Source organism: Penaeus monodon, unplaced genomic scaffold, assembly GCF_015228065.2.
Source record: "Penaeus monodon isolate SGIC_2016 unplaced genomic scaffold, NSTDA_Pmon_1 PmonScaffold_1047, whole genome shotgun sequence".
In the NCBI taxonomy this organism is placed as follows: domain Eukaryota; kingdom Metazoa; phylum Arthropoda; class Malacostraca; order Decapoda; family Penaeidae; genus Penaeus; species Penaeus monodon.
The window spans coordinates 7501-20000 of record NW_023639126.1 but is presented as its reverse complement, the minus strand read 5'-3'; the positions used below and the strand labels follow the sequence as shown (position 1 = coordinate 20000).

The window sequence follows — 12500 nt, the reverse complement described above, 5'->3', positions numbered from 1 at the left end:
ATATATATATAATATATATATTATATATATATAGTGTGGGTGTGTGTGTGTGTGGGGTGTGTGTGTGTTGTGGTGTGTTAAAAAATAAATATATATTATATTTATATTTATATATTTAGTATTATATATATATATTATTATTATATAATAATAATATAAATATATATATATGTATATATATAAAAATTTATATAAATTATATATATATATATATATAATATATATATATATATTATATATTAAAAAATGTTTATATATATTTATATATAATATTTATAATATATATATTTATTATATATATGTATTATTTGTATATATGTATTATTTTTGTATATAATGTGTGTGTGTATTTTTATATATATATGTGTGTGGTGTGGGGTGTGTGTGTGTATGTAGTATGTATTAATGTTGTTGTTGTTTTTAAATATATTATTAATAATATATTTTTGGGTTTTTGGTGTGTGTATATATATATATATATATATATATATATATATATATTATATATTTTAATAATATATAATTATATATATGTGTGTATATGTTGTATGTATATATAATAATATATATATATATATATAATATATTATATATATATATTATATAATATATATTTTTTTTTTTTTTTTTTTTTTTTTTTTTTTTTTTTCATTTTTTCATTTTATTATTTCTTTTTTTTCTTTTTTTTTGTAGGTGGATGGCCCAAATTTTTTTCACCACAGCTTCAATATTTCCAAAGTCTACCCCAAAGGGTAAGTACGTACTTAGTCTTAGTATGGCGCAATAAAACCCCAGGTGAGTGAGATTAGGTGGATGTAAATTTTGACCCTTGTCAGAGTTTTGTATATTTTTTTTAGAATGAAATATTTGTTTTTGTGATAGTTTTGGAAAATATACCCAAAATGGAAGTTGAGATATGTGTAAAAAAAAAATACCTTTAAGTTTTATTTATTTTTTTTTCAGCGTGAGGAGTTGTTGAGTGTGTGTTTTGACCCGAAGAAATGAGTCCGAGCATTGTACTATCAAAACCCAAAAAATTTTCTCACACATCGCTAACAACCCCAACTTAAAATACGCTTAATATGGCCCTGTGCTTGGTTGAACCACTCCCGTATTCTTTATATACCACTAACGTAAAAATAATTTCGTTAGTTTGACATTTTATAAAGATATGAGAAATTTTATGTTTGTGATATTATTCCTTTGTAAGTCTTTGTTTAAAAATAAACAATTTTAAGATTGGTAAGTTAATTTTGCTGGACGGGATTTTCTAATGGGATTTGGATAATTGCGTCGCTTTCCAAATCACCGGCGGTTTTAAAATTTCCCGGTTTAGAACACATGTTGTAACGTAAATTTTTAAATATGTTGTTAAAGCACGTTTTGCCTAATTTAGGTAGTTTAAACATATCAATAAAAAAAATGCCTTTGTATTTAAATTGGGGGCTTTTATATTTTTTAAAAGAAATGAATATAGGAAATTTTTGTGGGTCATTATATTCCCAAGTGCAAAAACATTTATTACAATAATCTTTTTTTTGTATTGCGATGTAAGATTGTTGGGTGAACAGTCACCCGGGTTGGGGAGAATAGAGTGAGTGATTTTCATCAGTTACTGCGCTTCTGTATCTACAATAATTTGTGAACTGCGTCAAAGAATATTTTGCCTTCACGCTGCTAACCCTACAGCCAGGTTTCCTGTAAGTTTTTTTATAAGAATGTTTAATTTGTCGTCAGCTTGAGAATTAAGCAAATAGGTAAAAATTTAAACTTTTTAGAAGGATCAACGCAGGAAAAAATTTCCATCACTCCAAGAATGCAAATAAATTGTTTAGTTTGGGAAAAAACATTTTAATATATTTTTTTCAGTTATGAAGATAATCATGCATGTAAAATTTTTATTTTAGAGTGTTTATCAAATACAAAGTTTTTAATTTTATCTTTAGATAAGAATCATTATTCAACAATAACAAAAAATCCAAAAAAATAAGGTCCCTGCAGTGTACAAGATCAGGGGTTTTTCAGTTTATCACAATAAAAATTTTGGAGGTTGAAATTTGAAGAAATTTGAAGATAGAAAATTTTGCAGTGAGTATTTTGTATTATATTAAAAGCAAAGATATTGATTTTAACTAAGTTAGATATAATTTTTGAAACCCTTTATTATAGATTTTAAATAAGATCCCATCATTATTTCTCTTTTTTTTGTTTTAAATTTTTTAAATTTTTGAAATATATTGTATTTAGGAAATTTTGAAGAAACCTTCCCTGGTGTTCACCCCATAGATAAAATGACGCTTCTCATTTGATGCCACTGCTTCAGGCAGCCCAGAAAACCCTGAATAAAATCCTGAGTGAAAATTCTTCCCTTTTTTTTTGCAGGCAAAACAAAGGAAATTCATTATTGTTATTAGTGTTATTAATTTAAGGCTTATTATTTCAGGGAGTTGAAGTCCATCCCACATCTGCTCTACTTGGATCTGTATGGCATAGAATGAGAGTGCATCAGTACCTGGGGACAAAGCCTCCCCACACATACAAATTAACAAATATCTATTCTCTTCCGTGGCTGGGCCCTACAGTCGGTATACGCAGGACGTCTGTTTGGGTCTGAGAGTCAGAGATTAAATTCATCCATGCTAGGATACAAATCCTTGTATATGACAAGTCAGTACTAGCATTTCATGGACTTCCCAAAGACCTAACAAGTAGTCAGTAAGAACAAGTGCCTTATTTATTAATCCCAAAATATTTTATAAATGTGATCTGAGTGAAACAGACATCAAGGCTTTTAACAAATATTTTCAATAAAACTGCAGAGAAAAAGACCACTTGGGAGGTAAGTATGAAATAAATTTCTGAAATGCTCTATTGTAAATATCGGCTAGTGTATTCCAGTGCCAAAGTGAATAAGACAAAAACAAGTGATGTATGAAGTTTTGTGAATGTAAAAGAATGACAATTTTTTTATACAGTGATGTGAATGATTCATTTAGAGAAGAATTTCCAGAAGTGTATGTATGTTATATTCATGTGGTGGTATAAGGGATGCACATGTCCCCTGTGGGTTTATAATGCAAGATTAATTGATTCTTTTAAAGCACTGCCAACAAATGCATCAACTGTACTTTTTGAACTGATAAGGTACTATACTGAATGTTGTGAAAATTTTTAGCTATTTGGAGTAATGCTACAAAAAGAATAATGCCTGAATGATCAAGCAATTGAATAATTCATGTTTAATTTTTCTCCATAATTCCGGAAAAAAAGTGGGCATTAGTTATCCAAACCAGATATATTTCTCACCACCTGTTAATAAATTTGAAGGAAAGATTTCATGGTGTCATATTTCATTGTTTAATGCTATTTAAATTTTTTGTTTTTTCTTTATTGTTAATTACATCTTAGTGGTAACATTCACCACAGATTGTTGCTCAAGTAGATTAATCAGTATGTGCCTGACAAAACAAAGGACACTGCCAAGAGAATTCCCAAAATTTTGTTCTGCATTCTCATCTGTGGTTCTTAGAATTCTTTTAGGTTTATACATACCCCCTTTAAACCGAAAAAATGGTTTTCATCTGTTTTGAACCCTTATTTCTGTAATATTATGAGTAGCATTGTTTATTATTGCAGTTAATAGTGATATCTAAATATAAATGAATTTCCTTAGTTGTTAATATTTGATTTTTTAGGCTTATCATAAATTTGATTAGGGTAAAGATGTCATAACATGATTTATTTAAAATTTCATGTGAAATGATTGTGATGATCTGGAGGACACCATGTATTGAAAAGACCGCACTAAGACATATGTTCGGCGATAGCAATAAGGGATGTATTATAGGAAACAAAATTTATATCATAACAAAATTATATCATAACAGTAGATAGTAGAATTCCTGCATTATAATTTTATGTAGTGAAAATTGTTGTATAAACCATCTATCTGTGATAGAATTCTTTTATGCCACAGTTCCATGTTATCATTATAAGAGTTATTAGCTCTATTGTAAGGGACAAACTTGGTGAAGAAGCATTAAGTATGGATTTGTTTATTTTAAATTACAAAGTAAATATAATTTATAAGATTACTTAAACAGCCAATGCATTGTTTATTAGCTCAATTTTCATTACATTTCACCAAGTATTACTTATTTTGTTAATAAATTTGAACTTTTGTTTCTCATTATTTTGTGCATGGTTTTCATGCAGCTTCACTGAGAATGAACATTTGTAGAGTTTACATTTAGTTTGGAATTTGTTAGAATATCAGTGAATTCATTGTTAAAATTGAATTTCTAAGATTGTTAGTCAATACTTGGAAATTATAAATAATTGTATGATGTAAATGGGTAGTAAAAAAGATTAAAAGTGTGTTTATAATTTTAGTTTTATTACCATAACAGTGAACATTTACTCATGTATATGGACATCCTTTCAGAATCTCACACTTCTTCCTTTGATCTAAACACCCCTGTTAATCTCTACCTTGGCCCATTTACTCATCCTTTCTACCCTCACTCCTCTGCTCCTTTAGTGCCATACTATCCTGAACTGCTGTATGACTTGAACACATTTAATAATCACGTAACCCCTGCTTTACCTTTTCACTAAATTTTCTATAGTGCTACATGACCTTTGATGTCTAACACATTTATTTAGCTTTGTAACTTTTAACCATTAACCATGTCACTAATATGTATTATTTGCTGTTCACACAGTTAAACTATATTTTGTTTGGAATATTGTGCATAGGTAATTCAAGATTTATAATTGCAATGTATTACATTTCTTTCTTTTTTTACAAAAATATTTGTAGAAATGTATATTAAATAAAAAGGGTCAATGAAATCATAGATCTTTATATTTGATTATTATTATTTAGCAGTAGGGCCACAACAAATCATAACAACATGGCATACCTACATGGTAAGGCCACACTATATATACACACATTAGATACATAGATCAGTTCATGCATTGCAGATAGGATACACTGAATTCTTCCTTTCCTATATATTTGTGCAGTTAATTATCCTTATGGTTACATTTCTGCATACAGGTATCTTTGCAGTTTATACTCACAATAAAGTTCATTGTAGAGGAGTATACAAATTTGTACAACATAACCTCAATAGCGCCATAAAGTGTGAAATAATTATTCACATAATTTCTATGTTTGATTAACCATCTCTTATGTATATTCTAATAATCTGAGGATAATCCATGCTGTATTATGTCATACACATTTGAATTGATAGGTATTATGTAGTCATACCTGATTACTAGACAATTCCAATAATTTATATGCAGTTTATTAAGCTACTTTAGCCATGCATTTTTATTTTGTGCTACTGAAACTCAAATACAATGAGATGTTACTTTACTATCTATATTCATATTCATTTAATTATAAGTATATATCCCAAAATGTCAACTTTTTTTCAATTTTAAGCTAAGGCTAAATTATGCTTCTATTTCTGAATATATACCTGAAAAATCCCAGATTTCAGTTCATAAGGTTTTAAATTAAGTACAACTTAACTATGCAAATGTATATTGATATAGTGCAAAGCCTTTTGGCTATGCATATTGGCATTGTAATAATCTGGGAAACTCTGCTAGCAAAAAGAACTGTATGAACAAGGAAGTCAGCCTTTATGCAAAGATTGACACCAAAAATCAAACAAATATATTACTACAAAAATAGATTGTGAGTTTGCTACACCCATTATCTTTTATAGTAATGTTTGAAGTACAGGAAAGCCTAAAATCAGGTATTGTGATTTTCTGAGTCCAAATGCTTTTATTTATTTATTATTATTATTATTTGTTTTTTTGACTGACAAAAGCCAAATAATTATTACTTTATTCATATCATTTATGGCACTATTATGAGAAAAGTATAACATTGATATCATACAATTAGTGACACTCAATAGCAGTTATTGCTTTAACCTTGTGGCACTTCACTAGTGAAAAGAGAGACTAGTTATTCCTAATCTTTTCTCTACATACTTAAAATATCAATAATACACATATATTTCAACATTCACAGGGTAATGTGCTGGGTGACAACTCTATAGGAATACATTTCAGAATTTCATGCATGTGTTGTACAAGAACACCAACTAACATTACAGTGATGCCAGTATTAAAAAAAATAAGCCCATTTTTCTAGGAACTAACACTAAAAGAAGGACTTTAAAATGCCAAGAAGTTTGTGTCATGTATGATGAATAACTATTTTGTAATACATTCTAGTAAAATTTATTGTGCCTATTAAGCTACAATTCACATTTCATTCAGAATCTGTTCTCATCCTAACTTAAACAGAACATAAATAATAATGGTCATACAAGAATGAAGTTTATTAGCTTAATTTTGTATCCTTATTAACTAATATTACTGAACACTAGATATAAGGCCTCAATTGATGGACTTAGTCTTTTGTGAATGTATAAGGACACTTTATTCTGAATTTAGAAGAGAGAAAAGGAGAAAGAAGAAACAAAAAAAAGAAAGAAAAGGCAGAAAAAAAAACAATCCCAGTCATGTCTATCATAACAAATACCCAATGTGAGTGCTGGTTAGCATTTGTGCCCACTCCTCAAATATTTCAAAGGTTCATGCACAAACTTGGTTTAAAAAATTATTCTATACTACATTTTCCAATTTACAAAATGGATTCTACTTAAATTTTATTTCGGAAATAAATAACCCTGGAATGTAACATTGTCAAATGGTTAAATTTATTGCTAGTTATATTCAATATTTGACTTCTAATTCTATGTATTAGCATATCATGCCAGATTAACAGTCAATAGTATATGTATATATTTTATATATTAGTCTTTTAATCCATCACAACATGTGCATATTGGCAAAGTACCTATCTACTTCTAGCTTAAATTCACTCGCTCTTTGCAAACTGCCATTCTATGTTATCACAAATACAGCTTTCATAACAAGTTAGATAATTGTTAGAGTAAGTACTTCATTTGCAAAACAAAAACATGCTTAACTGAACAAGTGCACATACTCTGGAATATAATTGCTCATTTCACCATTCTTCAGTTTTACATACAATCCTGTTTAACAAGATACTAATGTAATATGCAATTATCATCTGTGATACAGTCTTGGTATCAAATGGATAAGAGTATAAGCAAGCTTATTTCAGTTACTAACATTAACCTAACTAGTTTATTAAATCTTGCTGCCATATCTTATCTCCAGTTATTTTGAAACTCTTTCCAAGACATACTTTTTACATGCAAAGTATATATTGCAAGATTCTTGTACCTAATTCCATCTGGATTTAACCAAGGCCCGTATCTAAATAAAAAAAATAAGGCAAGAGATACTTTGTACATTAGATTGGAAAAATAACTCAGAGCATAAGAGCATACAGATGAAAAAAAAAAATAAATAAATAAAAAAAAATAAAAAAATAAAAAAAAAAATTGGCATTTTGTTATGTTATTCTGCTTCCATACATTCTAGCTTCTCTAAGCACAATCCAGTGTAAAAAAAAATATGAAGGCTGAACCATGGCACCGGGCACATGTATATCCACTGTAATTAGTTTTGTGAAATTTGTTTACAAAAGATAGCTCCATTAAGTACTCAGATACCAAGAAGTCAACTGATTTCCCCATTCTTTGTATTTATAGATTTTTTTTTTCTAATGCTATTAATATCACCACTTGTTATTAGCATTGACATTATAATGATTATGATGTTAAAAATTCTAATATCAATAAGAAAAAACAAAAAACAAAAATTCTCAATATCAAGGAAAATGAGATAGATAGGATTACTAATTGGCTACTTAGTGACTAAGCTCTTATGGAGCCATGTATGTGTAAACAAAATTAATAAAATAAAACTGCGGAGGGAATAGCACGGCACCAATGGGTTAAATTCAAAAGGCTAATACTTAAGTCAGGGTCTGAAAGGTAAATCCCTAGGTTTTATAAAGCAACAATCTAATGGTGTTACTTTGTTTATCTTGCCATTACTGTAACTGCATAAATTTGTCAGATAAGGAAAAAAGTTTCAGATCAATTTTGTAAATATTAGTAAAATGTAAAATAAGTACAATGAAATAATTTTTAGTCTAATATTTCTCACTCAGCTACAGCAAACTGCAGGACAAAATAAATGAAAACTACCCATTCACACATTTAAAAGCTAACATTATCATTTCATTTAATGGAATATGTTTCTGTTTTTTAAAGCTTAATATCATAAAATATGATAAAGGATGGATTAACTTTCCATTACCTTTCAAATTTTAATAGCATGCTAACAATCTTAATAAAAGTTAACAAGAAATACACATTACCATGCTATTACTAGGACAATTAATGTTACATTTTAATCATTACCAACAAAGCCTTCTACTCTCTCAAAAAACTGAACTTATCTTAATACCCTTGATGAATTTTTTTCTCAGTAAACTGGCACTTGTTAAAAACTATAAATATTCATATTGCTAAACATGTTTCTTCATCAGTCAGTTTAGAATCAATAAAAAATATGAAACTGACCTGAGCATTAAGACTGATTAATGGAAGACTGGTGACGCTCCAGCTTAATGATGAATAAAAAAGGAAACTACTAGTGTTGTGTTCAGAAAAAATATAATGAAACAGACTATGCTCTTTAGTTAGTAATGATCCTCAAAATATCACAATAATAGTTAAAAACTTTGTGTTCGAGGGCCGAAACTTATCACAATTTGTTGAACATTTAAAAATTTCATGTGGGGAGAGAAACTAAAGACAACACACCCCACATCTGGTCAAGCAAACATTCTAGTCAATACATAAACATTCAAGAAAACAAACCATGGCTTTAACTGTATGGGTCATCCTGATGTACTAATAATGTGATTTCATGAATATCAAATATATTTCATATTTCCTTACAGAAAAAAGTATGCCTCATACTTTTTCACCCTGTCCCTATTTCACATAACTCTAATCTGTAATATTACTTACAGTAAAATAGCATTTGAGTTAACAACTATTCAACTTTATAATCCATAAACTATACTCCATGTAGCAATGCCTCCCCAATTTTTTTTATTTTACTATCTTATTTACTATTTTTGGGGGTGAGTGTGGGAAATTAACACCATTTCAAGAAGTTTTCTTTGTTCGCCTGTTTATGAACATGGTATTACAATAAAATAGTCAATAGCTCTACTCTTTTGTTCACAGTTCTATCTTCGAAATAATTAAAAGTTACTGGTCTCTTTTTGGACTGGATATATAATTTTTTTTGCCTGGGAAGATTTATAACCTTCTGCCATTTGATGGAATAAATGCAATTTTTACTTATGTATGTCAAAATATATACATCTCTCATCTCTTTATATTATCCATATTGGCACTTCCATTTAGTACTTGCCCAGAAAACATTTCAGCTAGAAATGTTGGTTTGGATCCCTTTAACTCACACACAACACTACAGTCCTTAACAACATTATGAATTTTCATATGGCTCTGGATTAAGTTGACTTTGATTGCATTACCATTTACATATACTTGTATAAGCAAATATCACTCCTGTTTTTCCATTCACTTCCTGAACATACTTCACAGGTAAAATTTCTTGTCCTTTCCTCTCAATTCACTGTCATCAACAGTAAAATACACCATAGTGAATATATTGACAGAAAGGTCTCTATCAGGCTAAAAAATATGGATTTTTTCCAAAATATACAAAGCACATTTCTTCGTAACACTCACATTCCATCACAATGCCAACTTGTGTCCTATGGTCATACATTCTCTCTTGAATGTCCACCAGCTTGCAAGTACTTTTACATCAGCTGCAGCAAGACTGAGTGTCTACCCCACCTATGACCTCTGCTGGGTCTCCACAAACTGCGCGGGGTAAGCGACGGGGAGGGAGGTGGCCTGTAGGTTACAGTGTCTACTCTGACAGAGGAGGCTGTGAATTGGATTCCTGCCATGTGCCCTGGAATCATACTCTGGTGTGGAGAGTGAATATAGTACTGGAAGCTGGGGCAAGCGTGTACGAATTTTGGGAAGCTCGTGACATGGCCCGCTGCTTCTTCAGGTCTGCTAAAGTGCCAGGAGAAAATGGATTGACAGTAACAGTGACGTGGATGTCTATTTTACTGCCCCCTTCTCCACTATGAGTGACCATCCCACTCCCATTTACATTTCCACTGCTAACAGTCCAGTTGTAGCTATGAGTCTGGTCTTGAGGTAGAAGAACTCCGTGGTGGTGGAACAGGTGGGGTAGACACCAACTCTTCTACTTTCTCTTTTTCTTGGCTGTTGGTTTCCCTTCTGTCTCCATCACTGTGGCTCAGTGAGCTGCTGCCACTACTTGATCTTGTCACTAATTCCTTTTCTTTCTTTACAACCATAGCTGCAATGAAAATAAACATGCATATTCACTTAATGAAATGAGAAATGTTATATCCCTTATTTAGCTTACAAAGGCGATTGACACTTGCTATATCAAAATGAAGCTAAATTGATTCTACCCATCTGAATATTAAAAAAAAATCTATGTTCCCAAGATTTATCACAATCAACAGTAAAACCTTTGGCTTTATATCTACATGAATAAGACAATCTCAATAAATAATCATAACAGAAACATCAAATATCTTGTGTACGTGAGTTCTTTATGCATTGAATTTTTCTTACCACATCTCCTGGAAAGGGTACTGAAATTAGGATTCACAATCATCAATCCTTAACCCCAACCGAAAAGGAATGGCATGTAGTTGTATGCCGTGTCCACTATGAGTTTAATTTATTAACAGTTTTTAGTGCTTAATATTGCTGTTAATAATTTCAATAACACTTTAATTATCATAAAGTCTATAATGAAAATAACAGTATTGATATTGATGGCATTAGTGAAAAAGACATTTTTCCTGCAAACTCAAGGAAAGGTAAAATCAGGTGACATCACAAGGTCTACTAATTGACTCCTTTGTGGCTGAGCACTAGCAATCAATGTGCAGACATTTCACAAAACAATACTAAAGTGAACACATTTTCCTGAGGCCTTTCGGTTAAATATCGTTATATTCCTACTATCACCCTCAATTCAGGCCTTCACTATCATTTTAATATTTAGCACATATCACTATTTTCAAATCTATGCATTAAATATCATAGATATCCTACAGAGCTTCAAGTTATTAAACCCAGAAAACTGAACATCCCAGACATGTAATCTATTTTCAACAAAAAATGCAAACATCTAAAATCCTAGAACCACTCATTACTCACCAGGTGGGGGTAGCACTCGGTTTTCCTCCTCTTCATGAATTGTGCTCTCTTTCCCTGTATCTTCTTTCTCCTTCTCCTTCTTTTCCTTCTTCAATTCCTCCTCTTCCTCTTCCACCAAAAAGTTCTCCCTAAAAGTGACAAAAGAGTAATAAGCATTTATATCAATAACCCATTACACAACACAACTGCATCCCATAAACACACAAAAAACATGAAAATTTTAAAAGTCCTGAATTTCATTACTTTGTAGCATTATTGTTGTTGTTGATGTTATTCGCAGGAATTACAGCTGGGAATGTGGTTAAAACTGCTGTGTCTCCACGCTCCCGTACAGCCCGAAGTCCTCCAAGAGCTGGTGAATCCTCCTGCTGTGGGATAATAATTAATTATGTATATATGTGAAATATAATGTAAACAACTATGCAGAATTTGCATAAGTCAAATAAGGGAAGGAAAACATTTATATATATACATATATATATATATATATATATATATATATATATATATATATATATATATATATATATATATATATATATTTTATTTATAATACATACATACATACATATATATGTATATAGATACATAAATATGCATAAACAGAATATAAATATATATGTACACACATATATATATAATATATATATATATATACATATACATACATACATATATACAAACATGTATATATACATATATATGTATATATATATTGTACAACACACACCACACACACACACACACACACACACACACACACACACACACACACACACAACACACAACAACACATATCTATTTCAGTTATATTCGTCTGATGAGGAATCGTAAGAGTTTCAAAACGTTACGGTTTTATTTCATTTTTACTGTGCTGTTTCCCTTTATCTTTGTGTACACGTTACTTGTTTGTTTGTGTTTACAATATACATATATATTAGTAATCATTCAAGGAAAATATGCATAGGTATAATAGCTATTCAAAGACAAAATAATTAACTCATCTCTATAAATAATTTTGAATCAAATGCAGACCATATAATACACATATATTAATGATTAAGAATTTACAGTCAAATCAGTTTATAAAATAATCATAATAATAGAAAAATTGAATCACAGCAAAAAATCTTCCCTAACATACCAAGGTTTTTTCTTGTTCCAAGCTGGAGACGTAATTCTAGCTTCCTCTTGGGCTTCTTTCTT

General features: G+C 30.0%; 1 pseudogene; it reads right to left on the bottom strand.

The window, feature by feature from the left end:
• Positions 1-9843: 9843 nt before the first annotated feature.
• LOC119568667 overlaps positions 9844-12500 on the bottom strand; it is a 7436-nt pseudogene continuing 4779 nt past the window's right edge.